This window comes from Podarcis muralis, chromosome 4 (genome assembly GCF_964188315.1).
Source record: "Podarcis muralis chromosome 4, rPodMur119.hap1.1, whole genome shotgun sequence".
Classification (NCBI taxonomy): Eukaryota; Metazoa; Chordata; class Lepidosauria; order Squamata; family Lacertidae; genus Podarcis; species Podarcis muralis.
Window position 1 is genome coordinate 69,609,367 of NC_135658.1, and position 14,246 is coordinate 69,623,612.

General features: G+C 40.0%; 1 long non-coding RNA gene across 1 annotated transcript; it reads left to right on the forward strand.

The window, feature by feature from the left end:
• Positions 1 to 10,243: 10,243 nt before the first annotated feature.
• On the forward strand, positions 10,244 to 13,657 carry LOC114595347 (uncharacterized). Its single transcript, XR_003706265.2, has 2 exons — positions 10,244 to 10,330; positions 11,339 to 13,657. It is a non-coding gene; the product is annotated as an uncharacterized LOC114595347 (long non-coding RNA).
• The last annotated feature ends 589 nt before the right edge of the window (positions 13,658 to 14,246 follow it).

A 14,246-nucleotide genomic window follows, 5' to 3' on the forward strand; every position in this document is an offset into this window, starting at 1 on the left:
AGCATTCAATACTGTCTCAGTTCTTCACCTCTCTGCAACAATTTCTATGTGTCTTTAAAAAATCCTCATGGAAATTTATCAGCATCTTACTGTATTTTCCTAATGTTTGTATGCTATTTTGCCTAATATATGCATTTTTTTGCAAGCATTTCCTTTTTATATACTGCATTCTTATGTTATTTTCACTAATACATGCATTTTTATGCACATTTCGCCATAATACAAGCATTTCTTTTTATACATATTGTTGGACTAGTGAACTCCATCGCAAAATTTGGAGAAGTGTGAATTACAAAGAATAGGTGTTTTGGTTCGCATATTGATTCAGGAAGTGCGAATCAGGTGGTGCCTCATTAAATTGCAGACAAAACTTATTTTCTCCACCATGTCTAGTCATGACTAACTTTTAAGTCCCATTGGTTTTAGTGGGACTACTTTGAGCACGACTTAAGTCTTCATCTAACTCACAGAATTTACCTCAGAATTAGAATCCACATTATTTTCTGGGGTAAGTAGGATGTGATGGAAATCTACCATTCTGTACAGCTCTGTCTCCATGTAAATTATATGGGAACACAATAGTATTTATTAGTATTAGTATTATTAGTATTAGTATACCACCCTACACCCGTAGATCTCAGGGAGGGTCACAGTATACAACACCAAGTGTTCTTTTCTGAAGAAATGTTTGATTGTCAGCTCAGAAATAAATCCTGTCAAGTCATGCAACAGAGAACACTTTTGCTTATATTTTATGCCAAGAGTGGGTAAAATGCTTAAATCCTGTTTTCTTAGAGGTAGTCCCCTTTACTTTAGCAGTATTACTTGTTTTAAGCAACAACTGGACCTAATGGTCAGGGGTCCCTTTATAGAAGGAGGAGGAAAAATATGTGAAGCCAGTGTTGTAGTGTGTGGGGTGGGGTGTGCCACAGAAGTGGTTGCCTGCTGATCAGAAGGTTGGCAGTTCGCATCCCCGTGACAGGGTGAGCTTCCCTTGCTCGGTCCCTGCTCCTGCCAACCTAGCAGTTCGAAAGCACACCAGTGCAAGTAGCTAAATAGGTACCACTCCAGCGGGAAGGTAAACGGCGTTTCCATGTACTGCTCTGGTTCGCCAGAAGTGGCTTAGTCATGCTGGCCACATGACCTGGAAGCTGTACTCCGGCTCCCTCGGCCAATAAAGCGAGATGAGCGCCACAACCCCAGAGTCATCCGTGACTGGACCTAACAGTCAGGGGTCCTTTTACCTTTACAAAATTTCAACATGCAGTGCTAGCTCAATACAGCTGTGTGCTGCTGTCACTGGGCTCCTTTGAAAACGGCTTCTCCATGAAAACCAGGAAGAGACCACTCCAGACAATGGAACAATTATTTTCTTATTTCTGTGGCTGCAATTTCCTGGGTGTCATGGAAGCCATTAGGCATTGAGTATACATGCATGCTCTATCCGTTTCCCTCCCACTCCCACCCCTCTGTCTACTGGCAGCCCATGCTTGGCCACTGTGTGCAGCCTTCAAGAAATGAAAGCCTGGGGGCTTATCAGGTATGCTTTCTGCAGCTTTTGCCCCACAGAAAACCACTGTGATTTGAATATGCCGAATGACCTGAGAATGCATCCTGAAATAAATAAAATGCCATTCAAGCCAGTTCCTATATTGCATCTTGCGTTCTTGAGAACCTGAAGTGATGTTTCTGGGAAACCCACATGAAGTAGAAACAGATGAGGCTCTGCAGACTTTTTAGAGCTTCCTGCAGCAAAAGAGCTCTTTTTGTCTCCCTCATTGTTCTCCATCAAGTGTAAACAATGATCTTGTCAATCAAATATGTTTGCACCACTCAGGGCTGACACTGTATGCAGAAATACAGTGCCATTTCACATCAGAATGTCAGCTTCTTCCAACTCAAATGACTGCTGTCTGCACTGTCTCCCAGATCTCCATGTGGGTGTATACGTGTGTTTGCAAAAGCTTGACCTTGCTTAGGCAAATACATCACTTTTGATTCATCCTTGTAACAGTTAGTTACTTGTCCACAAAAGTCTACCCTGTCAGCACATGTCTTGGTTCGTAAACTTGGATAAGTGTTGCAAAAGACAAAGACAATTTCTGCTCAAGTATGTTTGCTTTTGGGATTTAAGGGCCTAGTTTGGTTCATTTGGGTTTAATGTTTTCAAACATACACACACAGCCCTAAATAAACCTGTGACCTGACAGACCAGAAGAGAAAGAAGACAAGCCCATCACTGGCACTCTGCAGTTTTGTTTTCCAGTTCATAAGATTTTTTTTTAAAAAAAACAACTGTTACGTATGTCCTGTTGTGATTAGGAAAACCCTTCAAAGAAAAGGGCTTGCTATATCAACATTCATAACACAAAAGAACACATAAAACCTCACACACCTAATTCTTCGCTAACAACTAGCGTGATCTGTTCCAGGTTCAGGAGCCATTTGTTGAAAAAAGAGAGTTAATTAAAAAAAAAGGGGGAGGGGGCTAAATAAAATTCCAAATCTTTCTGAGAGCTTAAAAAGGTAGCATCAACAATGCAGACAAAGAACAAAGTATTTGAAATGCTTTGTTTGATGTTTTGCCAACTGGCTTATAAGTTTAACACTTCCATTTTATGGGTGCCATTTCATTATTTGAAAAAGTTGCATGGATTTCAAGGAGCCCTGAACCATCCCCCCCTCAAAAAAGAATCTATTTTGATGTGGTCTGCTCAGCAAAAGACTTTTTTTGCAGGATGAATGGATCATTTGATTGTTTAATTCTAAACTTCATGAAATGAAATGTTTTAAGTAACAGCAAGTTAGGAAATAAGACTAATTAGATTTCCTTTTCCTTTCTTTTTGATTGTCCCTTCATAATGTGTAATCTGAAGCGTATGTGAACCATTAAGCACCCACTTTAAAAGAATAAAACTCATTTACTCCAACCCACCAAAAAAAGAACATATTAACAAATAACAATTGCTTTGTGCTGTAGAAAATTGAAATGTGCCTAGTCATAATTTAACCCACTGAAAGAGTAATGTGGAGCTGAGCTAACCCAAGAGGCCTAAGCTTGCATTTGAAAACATTTTTGCACCCCTTGAAAAGAGCCCCGTGTTTTCAACAATTCAGGAGGGAAAATGGAAAAGGCACAACAGCATTCACAGAGGGAGGAAACTCAACACTGTTGCCAAGACAACAACAGCATCTAAATATATATATATTGTCTATCTACACTGTATTGCTGGGACTTAAATTCATAGGTTGACGTGCATCTGATATCACCAGTGCTAGTTTGCCCTCACTGATGTCACCAGACAATGAAATCTGGTTGCTTCTTTGATATTATGTTTATAAAATCATAGAAGTGTCAAGGGACCTTTGGGGTCATTTAGTCCAACCCCCTGCAAAGTTTACTAGGGATGCACATTGGATATGGCCTAAGTTTAAAATTCAGACTGTCCTGGGCTTTGGCCAAACTGGGTTGAGGCAGCCCCAGATCTCCCTGGGTTAGGTCAGACCACCTGGAATAACCCAGGAGCGGTCAATAGGTGAGGCAAGTACCTCCATTATCCTCCCAAGTAAGCATGTGCAGTAGTAGCTGGCCGAGTGTTTATTATAATGATTTTTATTCCCTAGTTTCTGTGTTTATTGCATGGTTGAAGCTTATTCAGTGTTTTGTACCCCACACTGGTATTTTATGGATGAAGGGCAGGTTTTAGATATCTTTAATAAATATAATATATGTAAAAAAACAAATAGTACTCAGTTGAACTTGTGTTGCTAGAATATCTCTCCTACCCTGAAACTACTACAAAAATACTTAGGTCAAAGTAAGGGCTCATGGATGTCTCTCTTAATCGTGCCTCAAACTGTTTCTTCAGGGGTATGGTAAATGGCTTATAACCCAAGATAAATGACTTCAGTTGATCAGACGTTTTCTCCATGAAGAGCAGAAAGGTTGCCCCAATACATACTTGATTTAAAGAAAGATGAAATACAGATACAGAAAAATTCTCCAGTTAATAGATTAAAAGTGACAATTAGGAAATGACCAGTGCAAGGGGAAGGGGTAGCAAAAGAGGATATGACAGAAAAAGAAGCGGCAAAAAAGGCTTATTTTAAAGTAAACAAATAAATTGGTGTGGCACTTGGAACTGAATGGTTGCAACAGATTTACATTATACAAAATTGAAATCTGTTGCCAAATAAATCACAGTCCAAATGGGACAACTGACTCTGAAAATAATGTTTCAGCCGAATTTTCTCAAATGACAGATGAAGCAAAGGCATCTGAATGAAATGCAGTAATAAATAAAAAAGTGAAGTATTGTTACCCCTTTCTGCAGGGATTGGTGTTTGTGCCCTGGAGCGGCAACTTCACTCATCTGGGTCCACTCCAAGGGAATAAAAGGCAGGCTGTGCTGCACTCAGCACCACAGTTCTTCCCTGGTGTTCCCCCCACCCTCCCTATTTTACTGTGGTTTCAGGGCTGTCCAAAAGGGAGGGCAACAGCCCAGTTTTTGAACTTTGCTATGGATAATTATCAGTCCCTGTTTTCAGGGCCAGGGAGGAATGTTCCTATAGACAGGTTGGCTGGGTCCCTATAGACAGTTCCTATAGACAAATGGGCTGGGTCTGTGAGTTTTGTCTACCTTGTAACTATCACCACAACTTCAGGGTGGAAGAGGCATTGGGCTAGATGCCCCCCCCCCCCGTCCTATAGAGGGACCCCCTTAAGGGATCTTGGAGAGCTGCAGTGACTGTCCACATGCCCAGCTTAGGCACTGAAGGGCCACAGCACTCCTTTCCATTGAATAACCATGGTTCACCAGAAGCAGTAAACCTGGTCACTGGATACATGCCCACTGCCTATGCCAAACCTGTTCCATCTGTAATCAATAAAGTTGTGGCCAATTTGAATCCAACATGCCTCCTGGTGTTTATTTGTTGCCTGAGCACTTCAACTTCACTGGTGAAACACCGTCACTGCCCCTGGGCCTGCAATAAACACATACGCTGCTCACACATAAATACATTGAACCCTGTCAGTACATTTGTTTGTGAAAAGCCACCGGCCATCACAATATCTCTGAATTTATTCTCCAGTATAAATTGGTAGTATCTGATTTGGAAAATCTTGGGCAGGTGTGGGGAAGCCTGCTAGCTTTTCTCGGTTTTATCTGCAGAGCTATCAGTTGAAGCTGTTAACCGATCAATCAGTGGGAGCCCATTTTAAATGAGAGTTACTGAACACTATCCTTTTCGTGCGTATTTAGATTCTGTACATTACTTTCATACAAAATAAGAAAGACAGAATTAATATTCCTTCCCTCCCTTCTAATACAGGCAGTTAATATTGTTAATTAAATTGTAAGTTATTCAAATCCTACCTTCAATATCTCAGAAAGACCGTCTGTATCAGAATTTTAAAATATATTTAATCAGTATAAAACAGCAGTGATTACTCAACTAAAAAAAGTTTAATTATTTGACAGCCCAGATAAGAACTAACATAACATTTGCTAAAACACACATTAAAATAAGTCCAGGAAATTCATTCCCAAAAAAGTTTTCATTGTCAGTCAATGAAAGAATCATTGATGCACCAGTCAAAATGTGCTTAATAGTACTACTTAATCAAAGAAATTGGTCAAACAATTTTTGTCTGATGTATTTTAAGACGGAAATGCTCTAAAGCAACTAAACTAGTAAAGTGTAGCCAGCAAGAACCCTGCAGGCAATTGAGTGTGCCTTTTTCACTCCAGTTGGCTTCCTGGTCTGCCCAACATACATGAAGCTCTACTGCTGTCTGTTTCTGTCATTTTTATATGCTCTCAATTACATAACTGATCTTATTAACTTGTAAACTTCAAGGGCTCCAGAAGTTCATGTATGGTTGAGGCCAGTACGATGAGAACATTTGACAATCAAGTAATGTAATTCCTGCTACAGTTCCTGAATCTTCCTGGAAGTTGAAGATTGGGGCAAACTGGGAAATTATGCATGGGTCTCAGCTGGTAGACAGGAGTTCACTGCAGGATTTGAAAAGGCAAAAACATAAAAATAAAAGTTGAAGCACTGAGTCTAAACACTACAAAGTCTTGTTTAGGAATAAGAGTGTGGAAGAGGTGTGCTTTTTCCCCTTAAGCAAGTTTTCATTACAATACAAATACATCTGTTTTTGAGGAAAAAACATTTCACATATGTAATTTAAAAAGGAGGATTCTAATAAGGCAACACATTTTGTTCTATGGAACTGGTAATGCACATTCTTAATATGCGGAGCAGCAGCATTAGTCTAACCAGCAGTCAATCAAAGGAATGCTTTTGCCTGGTGCCTGGAAACATGTAATGATGGTGCCAGATGAGCCTCTTCAGGGAGAACATTCCACAATTGGGAAGCAACCACTGAAAAGACCTGTTCTCATGATGCCACCCTCTGGACCTCAGATGATGATCGCAGGGTCCAGGTTCTGCCTCAGTTTTATATCTGTTAAATAGAAATGTTGGCATGGATCCTAAACAGGGAGGAGGATGGAGACAAAACCAGTTGGTTCTGTTTGCCATTGGCTCTGGTTCTGACTTCCACCTTACCTGTACCAATGAGTCCCAGCTACCATTGACAGAAGATGTTTAGGAAGCAAGGTTAAAATCAAGCTACAAGATCCGTGCTACTTTGGAGCCATTCAGCCATCCGAACTCCCCCCACAGATATCAGTCTACAGTCGACGTTGAACAAAGAAGTCTTTATATTGCTACATGTAGCCCATATTTTTATAGAAACAATGTCAGTCTGCTTTTTCTGGCTTATATGTCGCTTTCCTCCACCCTCGCCATCTGGCCACAGATTATTTTTGGATGAGCAGAATGAATGTACAAGCAAAAGTTACACTTTATCCCCATGACGCCTCCGAAAAAAATGGTTTGTTTGTTTTTTGTTTCCCCCCACCCCAACATAAATGATTCCCAATTGCCAGGTAAAAAGGCAAATGAAGTGGCTTTCACCTGTAGGTCGGGTTTATAAATCCATTTTGAGAATGTATGACATTAGGCTCTCACTAATTCTCACAGAAGCAGTACAAAGCATTTTTAAAGAGGGCATAATGTCCATTTATAAATTAAACCAAATGTTACAAGTTTGGAATAAGATACTTGGCAAAGCATGCCTTTCTGCATGTTGTCATGTCACTCCATTATTTTCAGGGTGTTTTTTTTTAAAAAGAGCAAAAGCAAACAGACAAGAATGAATTAGGAATAAGAGAAAACTATTGTATTCACAGTCACAATAGCTTTGGTGATTTCAACAGGCTGAATGTTCACACACAAGAGCAAAGTTCACACACGAGAGCAAAGTTTTTTAACCCCCCCATCTGTCTCAATGTGTTAAAAGTTATACAGTGGTACCTCGGGTTACAGATGCTTCAGGTTACAGACTCCACTAACCCAGAAATAGTACCTCAAGTTAAGAACTTTGCTTCAGGATGAGAACAGAAATCACGTGGCGGCGGCGCGGCGGCAGCAGCGGGAGGCCCCATTAGCTAAAGTGGCACCTCAGGTTAAGAACAGTTTCAGGTTAAAAACAGACCTCCAGAACGAATGAAGTTCTTAACCCGAGGTACCACTGTATTTATGTATAGAATAAATAGGGATGGAAGTGTGGGCATGTATGAAGTACATGCTATCAGAGAGTTTTCATTTTATTTCAACAGAACTGTTGATCATTCTTGGTCAAGACATCTTAGAGAATGGACACTGTTTTGCATCTCCTTGGGCGACTTCCATAGGAGATCCTGCATTGTCTAGTTCTGACCAAGAATAATCCAATAAGATACAGAAGAGTGATGTCCATTAATTTGGTCTACTCTGAGGTGGAATAGTGTTGAATGCCACCCATTTCACTTGGTTTTACAGCAAATACACAGAGATATGAATACACGGCAAATCTTGCCCCCCCCCCCAATTTATTTAATGCTTATATGTGACAATCTATCATTTGCCATTTGGCTTTTTGAGTAATCCTTTTTATGTAGATTATTTTGTGCTTTTTGATGGTGGCACAACTGTTGATAATTCATATGAAATGTTATGCTGCCTGGGGTATGGCAGTCCTTAGATCCAGGACAGAAGGAATTATGTTCCTTGACTAGCATAGCAAAATACCTTAAACCAGCCTGCATAACTGTCTACCATCTAACAAGGCTTTGTAGGTGACGGTCTATTGCATCAGTGGAGTTGCGTCCTGGATAAATTCTGATTTTGAGCTCAGCTCAACAGTATTCACTAGCAAAGCATCCATGTTTCAAAGCTGCCACCCTCCCATTAAAAAATAGCACTAGCAGATCATTTTAACCAGGTATGAAATCATGTTATTTTTGAGAGGTTTTATAGATTAAGTGATCCCATCAACAGTTTTTTATTTTTTTTAAGGAATAGACGATTTGCTATGCTTACCAAAGATAAGTGGGGCTGAAAAAGAAAATTAATGTTATCGTTTAGATTCTGCAAACTCAGAATGATTCACAACCTCTTATAAAGATTACATTACAGATACTTGTTCGGGATCAAAATAACTTTTGATCCTGAACAGATGAAGAAAATGAAGACTTGAAAAGTCACATCTTCCAAAAGAACTGGAGCAAAATTTACATCCACACTCTTAAAAACCGTGCATAACCTGAGGCTCTAATTAGTATAACAAACTAGAGCTGTAATGCTGCAGAATGCTGCTCTGAAGATGTCATTTTGGCAAGATCTCTTGCTTATACATCTTGTGGTTCCTTGCATGAAAGAGGTGAAGCTTCCTGGCTTAAAGTTTTCTTAGGTCCTTATAAGAAACAGTAATGATCTGGGCCCTGAACCAGTGAAGGCTCCAGCCTGTTTCTGCTCTGCATTCTCTTCTGTTGCTTGGCAGAACAAGAAGCAAATGAATACATCCGTTAGCCACATATACACAAAAAGGAATAAGGGACTTAAAACCATCCAAGTGTGAAAACTAAACAACATTTCAAAAAGGCCTGTTCCAGACATCTCCAGACGTTGTGGGTGGATGAACAAAGACCTGTGCCAAAACTTTAATTGTCAGGCAAGCATAATTATTGGGGGGGGGGGATAACTTCCTCTGCCCTAACGATTCCAGGTGATCCAGAGGTCTATTACAGGCCAGTGAGTTGTTCAAAGACTATTTCAAGGAGTATAACAACAGAAACCAATGGAAGCAATTAAGTAACTCCCATGCAAGCTCCCATGCAGGGACTGAAAAATCAAAATGCCCATGAAATTGTTCCTATTGTCACAAGAAACTGCCACAAGAAATATTCCAGAAAGAGCCCCTTACATATTTAAAGAGACTTTTCACTATGAACTTTAAATAGAGTCAGCTTTTCATCAGCTCGATCCAATCCTGTATATTTAAATGGTTGTAACCTTTTACATTTACAAATGCACTTATTGGCCATCTGAACATGCTAGGGTTTGTTTTTGGATGATTGCATTAGCCATTTCATAGCCTCTTGTAAAAAAAATTCCTAATAAAGCTTGTATTTTGCTTTGTGCAAATAAACTTGATTCCTCAAGACTAATATTTGATTGATATTATCAAATTTCATCAGATGCACAAAGGTCAACAGTCAATGCAAACCTTTTCAATCGGATGTTCATAAGGTTGAAATCCTCAGAAACTATGGCTGAAATCCACAGGCAAATTGCTTCAGAGTAGCCTCATTACTTTTAGGCAAAATAAGCTGCCCATCTCTTAAATAGAAGAGTTTGAAAGTTACATTGTGTCTATGCAGTTGAGATATCAGCCTAGCACTGACAGCAGGAAGACCCTGCCTCACCACATGGGGTTCCATGCTGGAGGCATTTGCCAGATGTTTGGGTGTTGCAGATGGAGCCATCAGTGGAGCAGTCCTGCTCCAATCACTGCTGCTTCCTTTCCTCTCCTTCCTTCTTTCCCTGCTTGGTGAAAGTTGAGTCACCAGCTTACCATCACCAGCAAGAAAGAGCCCACAAGAGAGAGCCCAAGAGGCAGACAAGAGGGAAAATTGGTCCAATGTAGTCTCCAGCTGGGAACTATGTAACCCAGCTCTTCAACACTCATGGGGGGGGGGGGTACTGTGGGCTGTCTCTTGCTGGCAGTGGCCAGTAGTGAAAGAAGGAAGGAGGAAAGGGGTGGCGACATCCCAATAGTAAAAGTAGTTAGAGCCAATGACAGGCAGAGTCAACTAATTCTAGTTTTGTCCCTATCCTCCTCCCTGCCAAGTTCTACAAAGGGAAACACTGAGACAAAGGAAGAGAAAGCTGAAAGGCAATCCCATCCCAAGGACTGGTTATAAGAAAGAAGGTAGGCATGTTGGGGGCTGGTTGAGGTTGTTGGGGCAGTTCCTCCTTAGCCCTAATGGACTAGCCTCCACTGTTAATTGATCTAATGTGTGGACGCGGGTGGCGCTGTGGTCTAACAAGAACGTGAACTCATTCAGGAAGGTGTCACATTCCCTTCACTTTGTCATACAAAGCAGAAAGGCACATGTTGACGGCCTTATTGCTTTCTCCTTCCATGCTGCCTATATGGATAGCATAATCTTTTAGATTGAATCCATGCAATATATGATGCCATAAAACCTGATATGGAAGATCATCCTTTTATCCTTCATAATCTTTTCCCTCTCCCCCAATTCATAAAGCTTTGCTTTCTGACCCCTGAATAGCTTCTGTACGAGACCATGTTATGCTGCCGGGTTCCTGATTGTCTGAGAAACACTGCATAACAGCCAGTTATGGATGCAATCAACTGTAATTTCACTTATCTCTTGAGATTAGCATTTGGAGGTTTGCTAATGCAAATGAAATGCATGCACTGTTTTGCATTTAAACCATTTTATGAGCATTATGTCTCCAAAAAGCCCCATTCTACAGTTATGGCATACAATAGCATTTTATTTTTATTTGCATCTGCTTCATCCCAATGCGATAAGAAATAAATGCTGGCTTTTACTGACTTATTTTACAAGAATATTACAGACTTCAGGAAGAAAACAATATAGAGGACATTCATAATATTAACAGTTCATGGCCTCAGAGAAGCATGGAAGAGTTGTTTTACAGGCTTATGCAGGGATGGAGTGGAAGGCTGTGTCTCATTTTTGAGTGCTACCATTACCCATTAAGCTTCGATGACAGAAACTGTAGCACAAGTTCTGCTTTGCTGTGTTTTTTTCCGTATTACATTTTATAACTTTTCCCAATATGTGATTTCCACCACTAAGAAATTGCCACCACTGCAAGATTTATGTCATTGCATAACTTGCCAAGTGCTCCTTTTAAAGCCAATCAATTTTCGTTTTTTCCTCAGATCATTAAAAATATATATAGCGCTGTTTGAAGTCTTCTGCAGGAACAAATGAACCAAACTTTAGAAGCTGCCTTTTATTGTTAGTCCAGCAAGCCCAATATTGTCTATACATTTGCTCTCCAGAATTTCACACAGGAGCCTTTCCCCAATGCTGGAACTGGTTGAACCCGGGTCACTTTGGAAACAAAGCATGCATACCACTGATGTACAATCTCTTCCCACAAGTCTGTATCCGTCAAGGCCCCTCAGGCTTATACACACCAGAAGCAAGAAGGTAGACCACAATCCACCAATGGGCTAACGGGCCTGGCCAATTTCTGATAGGTTCCCAAGTGCCAGACTCTTGTAAAGAATGTTGGACTAGATCAGCTTGGTGCCCTCCAGATGTTTTGGACCTCAGCTCCCATCCGTAACCTCTGTACAGCTCTGTACATCTATACCTCTGCACAGTCACGGAGATGAATTTTGAAACTCTCCCCATCCCTAGAAATTTCTCCATGGATGTTGAAGTTCTGAATTACCTGGTTTTGTTTCTGAAGTAGAACTGGTGAATGAGGAATTCTTCAATACTCTGAGTTTTGTAAAATTTTGTGTCTGGATTTTGTACAAAGGCATTTGCTCCTACAGCCAGGAATAAAAAGAAGGGCACACATGGTGGGTTGATTAAAGAGCCACAGCTTTTATCCAACTTATTGAGACTTATATTTTATATGGCCAATGTATTTAAACTGGCTTACACCCTGGTGCCAATTTACCCAATTCACTCAATAAAATAGCGTAGGATAGTGGATTCCATCGTGGGTTGGATGGCTCACATAAATAAAAATAAATTAGTTGGAAATGAGAGTTTTCACAGCTTAAACCTGTGTGTTTGGTATCTGTATGGAATAATTGTGGTTCAGATAGGAGATACACACACACACACACACACACAGAGAGAGAGAGAGAGAGAGAGAGAGAGAGAAATGAATTTGAGTCCAGGATCAAAGCATACAGGTAAAGATGACACTAATGCCTTTTGTACTGTATCATGTTTCATTCTATCTTATCAACAGACTGCTTCTGAGATCACAAACTCCACCTGACTTGCTCATGCTTCCACCATCTTTGCCCATGAAAACTTTGCTGTGTTGCTATGGTGGGGCATGTAATGACACCTAGCGGTCAGAAAAATCCACTACACATGCATAATCCCTTTGGTTCCCTTTCAGGGTGTCCTTCCTCAAATATTTTATGCGATGCGAACCTAATGAATATTGCTGCTTTTCAAGCCAACCTCTAAACTTTTGTAGAGTCTACAGTTTGAGTCTCGGATGATTTGAGATGACTAAGATGAAAGCAGACTTTCAAAAGCTTCTGAAACAGCCTTTCAAGCCAGTGAGCATATAGTTTGGAGAGTGAGGACTATCAACAGTCATATTCATGTATCAACACAAATGAAGGATGCCAATCATTTGTCTGTGAAAGTTACAGAATATGAAGGACAGAAGGGGGAGACACAATTCTCTGGTTCTTCTAGTGCTGAGGAAATGGACCAACCCATATTGGGACTTCAGAGAAGTGGCAGAGAAAACACGTTTCAGAGTTGGGGATCTGACTGAATAAAGGTGAAAGCAGAGCAGCAGCAAAGGAACAATGTGTCTGAGAGGGGAATGAAACCATTAGAGGCTAGGAGGAGTACCAAGGAGAATAAGAACAACCAAGTCTGAAGGGAAAACTCCTGGAGAAGTAGTAAAGAGTGGGGGAATGGATTAATTTCAGAAAGTCAATGCATTCACATAGTTATTTGTAAATTGCTTGTAATAATTTAACCTGTAATTGATGGAGTGATCTAGTTTTTATTTCCTTGCTGATATATTGTTGGTACTGCCTTGCATGCGAAATGGATCCATGAATTATGTTAGCTTGTTATTAGCTTGAATTCTGTTGGCTTATTATTGATTTCTTATAGGATAGCAAAGTGATTTTTGTTGTATATTTTTCTCATTTCTACGGATTGCATATTGCTGTTGAGTACAGTATTCTTTGGATACTGAAACTTTTTGGGGAGGGGGGTCCTCACCCATTTTAGGTATAATAAAAAGTGAGAATTAGGGGAGCTTACTTAAAAAACCACCTTACTCTGCAAAATCTGGATCCTTTCTCCCTCTCTCTGTGAAGGGTGTGACAAACAATGTTTGCGTTTCTCAGCTTCTATAATATACATAAGTTGTTTTCATATTGCATTCTTTAATATAATTGTATGTTGCCTTGGGTGTTTTGTCAGCTGAAATGTGGCCTATACATTTTAATGTAAATAAATGAATTTGGTTGACAGGATTAGTGAACTAGTGACTCACAAACAGGATTCCCACCAGAACTTGTCACAGATCATCAGGAACCAGAACTACCATCCAATGTATTTCCAACACCATCATATTATCTTAAGTACCACATTCATCCATATGAACCTACCTGGGCATTGAGATTAGCATTTCAAACTCTCCTCTGGTCTATCAATAGCAAAGATTAGATTCATTCCCAGACACCTAGTGGTGGCACCAGAAAATGGTATTGTGGCACTGACAACACACAACAGCTGAAAGATACATTATGTTCCTGGATCTTTAGACAATCAGAGTTTCTGGAATGAGTGAATGAATGGATGGATGGATGGATGACAAGGCCAGCAGAATGAAAAGGCCTCTGCATTAGGTGTTCATTTTGCATTGTTTTAAAACATACCTTCAGTTTATTTTCACTGTATGTACTGCTTTTTAAACTATTTTAGCTGTTTTCATTCTGTGTTTGTAAAGCACCTCAAGATGTATGTAAAAGGCGACTCATAAATAAATAACCAATTTTAATCTAGAGGACAAATTAATGAAACAACGTAAGGTTACTAATTATGTTTTGAAGTGAAATATCA